Raw genomic sequence first — 4254 nt, 5'->3', positions numbered from 1 at the left:
CATTTAGATAATAATACCCTATCAATGTGATTTAATACTTACAATACTATTCTGTTTCAAGATGGCGCCCATGCTCACAAATCGGAACTAGATACATCGGTTCCCGGATTGCTAAACTTTAAAAATGTAAATTTCGTGAATTTGTAGAACTTGGTCCAAAATAGCAAGATTGTTTAAATATCGAGGCATACAGATCACGCCATTTTTTTGTATATTAGTTTAGCATCCTGATACTCTACTAACACCATCTAGTACTTATTATACTATCCTGTCCTAATATGGCGCCCGTATTTACAGACCGGAACCAGATCCAACGGCTTCCGGTTCATGAAACGCCGTAAATGTAAATCACGCGAATCTGTAGAAGGTATTTAAAGTGTTAAATCCGATTACTCTCAGCAACGCGGGTCGGAAAAGGAGAGACGAGGCAGGAGGTCCATATACATCGGTCACAATATCGAAATAAGGTATGCTTACGATGCCGTAAAAACTTTGCGAGAGAAGTTAATCCTCTAGCGGTACATAGCAGGAATTTCTTTTAAACTGACTGCTTGGTGTTTGTAATCCATTTATAAACATCAGTCGGGAGCAACAAACTAAAAATGTAGATACCTAATATAGGTTACGTTTGATATGGGTTAACAACACGCATATTCATAACTCTGAGGATGTTAGGCACTCTAGATTGTGCGCATTTATAAATACGGTGGAAATAGCTGATGTCTATGGGTATACCATACATGGTGTACTTATGTCTCAGACTATGACCCCGGATTAGTATAGTAAATAACATATAAATACATTATAAGTTATACTATATATGCAACTCTTTAATTGTAGATTCTGTCAATTTCGAGAGTGAAGAATCCAAAGAGGTTCATCATGGCCAACATATGAACAATACGACAACCAAAGACCATATCCCCTTTCGAATCAATAAAGGTTAGTTAAAATACACAATCTTGATCTATGTAACTAATAGAGGAACTTGCTAAACAAGGAATACAATCTCGGTCTATCTTGTCTAAGGTGATCAAAAATGAGAGTCACAGAAAAATAACTGCCTCGTCCTGCTTTATACATTAAGACAAAGAATCGGCCTGAAAGCGACGTACTTATGATAAATTTGGGGTAAGAGCCTTTTTAGTCTGTCATGATTAGTAGAGCAATATGAAGGATAAGTGATACAATCTGAGTTTATTTTGTTTAGAGTTACCAAAAATGAAAGCCTCATTTATATAATCGTCTTATTCTGCTGTACAAACTAAGAGAAAGATTAGTCCCCAAAACGACGCATCTACGATAAATCTGGGGTAAGAATCGTTTTTCTTGCTATCATTATGGCAATCTATATGAATGAAAATAGGTTTCTAAAAAAAATATATTTCTCCTTTAGGCAGAAAAACTTTTTTGATTTATTTCTGAAGAAAAGTCGATACCTGCACACAAAAGATATTGGACACAGTTGGGCACCTTCGACCTTAAGGTGAGATTAGAATAAGAAAAACTTTCCATTCTAGAGACTAGAGTAGAAAATTTAAAGAAGTATCCTTACCCAGTCTGAACCGCTCCAGTGTGCCCCAAATGAATGGTAACTAATTTCTTTTAAGATAATTTAATGTTAGGGTTGTAGTGGACCTGAGTTTTACCAGCTAAACCTTGTTCTCACTCCCATAAAAAACTACGCCTTTCATCCTTGTGGCTATACTGATTTTCCGGTGCAATGTGATGTCTCATAACCAATGTATAAAGAAATTGATAGATGAAACATTAGAGATTAAGTAAACTGTCCTTCAAATAAGGTCTAGTTACAGGTACATTACATTTTGTTTGTAATTGCAGGCACCCTGCACACACATGAAGAAGATAGAGTGAAACTCTTTCTGGTCTGGTCCTGAGGAAGGTGGTCTGAACCCACCGAAACACGCGTAGACCTGGCGTGGAAATCACACAAATAATATCTGTGTTACCTCAACATTAGAAATTGTTTTTGAATCTGTAAATTTGGTATGAATAAGTAAGTGTGTATGTGGATTGGTGTGTGACAGACAGGGTGTTAGTTTTTCATGGAGAGCACTAGGTGTTTTTAACACATTGTATCTTCACTGTATTTTTAAATATTGATTGGATCGTGAAATGATGTATACACAAGAAAAGATTTAAAAAAGAAAAAATATTTTAAATGTTTTTGATAAACTACAGAAAAAAAGAAATAAAACATGTAAAATGAGAGAAAGGATATTGTTGTACCTGTACTAATTTGAAGGTTCTCTGTTTAATGTTGTGAGCTTTGCCACACAAGAAATTATGACTTGACCACGGGGGAATATCACTATAATTTTTAATGAAGACAGTTCTCTACAGGGTCAGCGGATAACTCTAAATTTGGTGGGTGGATGTCCCTCACAATGGCGAAGGTATTGTCCTTTGCCATCCTGATGAAGTTAAATCTGTCCTTGAAAGTCTAAATCAGAACAATCGTTTTTCTTACAACTGTCAGGAGATTGGAACAAAGCCTCTCACTTATACAGTTTGGTCACTGCATAAGGGGGCCTATGTAACTGTTTCTATTTTGATAAAATCACCCTAAATATTAGATGGCTCTATGTTATTCGGATAAAATATTTCCATGACTGTTTTTTGCTTTTATGAAACATTATTTTCAGATTTTTTAGTCTGATTTGCTTAATTGAACTGAACCAGAAGTTATCATTTCAGAATGCACTTATTTCTGCAGAAAGAGAGGTGTTCTCATAACATGGAGCCTTTTGGGAATCCTATTTCTGACCCATGTTCTTTCCCATGGCTTTGTGAGTAAGAGTGAGTATTTAGCTTTGGAAGAGTAAACAGCTTTAACTAGTCTTGCAAAGGTTCTAATCATCTTTATCATTAGTCACATCTGCAGGTAAATGCAAAGGTGTTGTAGAATTTGTGGAGCACAAGACAGCTCCATAAAGGCCCTCCTAAGTAGCTATGTCTTGCCCCATGGTGTAATGAAATGACATTGCATGCCATGTTAGTCAAAATAATTTGGAAACATTCAAACATTTGGTACCTCAAGACCTACATGTTAATGGCTGCTTTTAAGTCAGTTTTAGCGCTAAGAGCCTCATGAGGCAAAGTCACAAGGTTCGCGACCACAAAAGTACTTTTCATTATTGACAAAAACACTTTTTATAATTTAGAAGTTTCTTTAGACTAGTAAAAGGACCATTGCATCACTTCTGAATTGCAAATAGGAGAGTTATTATTAATATTAAATTGTTCCTGCTATTTGCACAGCCGCCAGTCGAACACTTCAGAATCTCCACTGTTTAGCCAGCAGCCGGGTAAATAGTGACGTTTTTCTGCTATTTGCTTGACTGTCAGCCAAACAGTGGAGAATCTCTACTATTTAGCCGGTGGCAGTGTAAATATTGTCATAAACACAACAGGGGAGGAGAGGGTCCTAGGGACAGTTTAATGACCTAACAATGCTACTATCCCTACATAGACAGTTAAACCAACAACGAATAGCAAGAAGTCAACCAATAAGCAAAAAAAGGGGGATAATTACTATGTAGAGGTGAAGGAGAAGCTTAACTCATAATGTGTGCTGATAAAGTCACGCATAGGGTATCCCTTCTTGGTGAAAAGATTCCCATCAGTCACCACTCGAATCCTCGTATGGACTAACTGGTCCTTCACATTACGGCCCGCTTAAATGCGAAAAGAGGGGGTGGTAAAGTGACGGTGTCAGTCCCAGTATTAAGAATAGCCCAATGTTTTTTAACGATTCTTTTTATCTGGTTAGACTGGGTACTGAAAGTGTTCACACACGTGATCCACTTCTGCTCTTGTTTTGGAGGCAGTAATTCTAATAAACTCTCCCTGTTGTTATTGGAGGCTCTTTTTTTAGAAGTTCGGATCAACCGCTTAGGGTACTTCTTCTCAATCAATTGATTTTCGAGAATCTTTGCATGTTCCTCAAATGCAGATGTAGTTGAGCAATTCCGTTGGATTCGAAGGAATTGCCCGTAGGGCAGGTTGTCAGAGAGTGCTTACGGATGAAAGCTTTCATAGCTCAGTAAGGAGTTCCTAGCCATTGGTTTGCGATAGATCTCTGATTGTAAACCGGCATGTGTGGAGGTAACTAACAGATCTAGAAATGCTAGCTGTTGTTTGCTATATTCAATAGTAAATTTCAAGAACCGATTCCTCCTGTTCAACCACTCATGAAAGTTCTTAAGATCATCGACCGATCCGCGCCATACC

At 37.3% G+C, this 4254-nt stretch overlaps 1 long non-coding RNA gene across 1 annotated transcript; it reads left to right on the top strand.

Annotated features, from left to right (window-relative positions):
* Nucleotides 1-329: 329 nt before the first annotated feature.
* Nucleotides 330-2213, top strand: LOC144785151 (uncharacterized). The gene is made up of 6 exons (XR_013601783.1): nucleotides 330-467; nucleotides 841-942; nucleotides 1030-1131; nucleotides 1211-1313; nucleotides 1397-1486; nucleotides 1843-2213. It is a non-coding gene; the product is annotated as an uncharacterized LOC144785151 (long non-coding RNA).
* The last annotated feature ends 2041 nt before the right edge of the window (nucleotides 2214-4254 follow it).

The sequence above is a fragment of the Lissotriton helveticus genome, chromosome 10 (assembly GCF_964261635.1).
Source record: "Lissotriton helveticus chromosome 10, aLisHel1.1, whole genome shotgun sequence".
In the NCBI taxonomy this organism is placed as follows: domain Eukaryota; kingdom Metazoa; phylum Chordata; class Amphibia; order Caudata; family Salamandridae; genus Lissotriton; species Lissotriton helveticus.
This window is presented reverse-complemented; position numbering and strand designations above follow the sequence as displayed.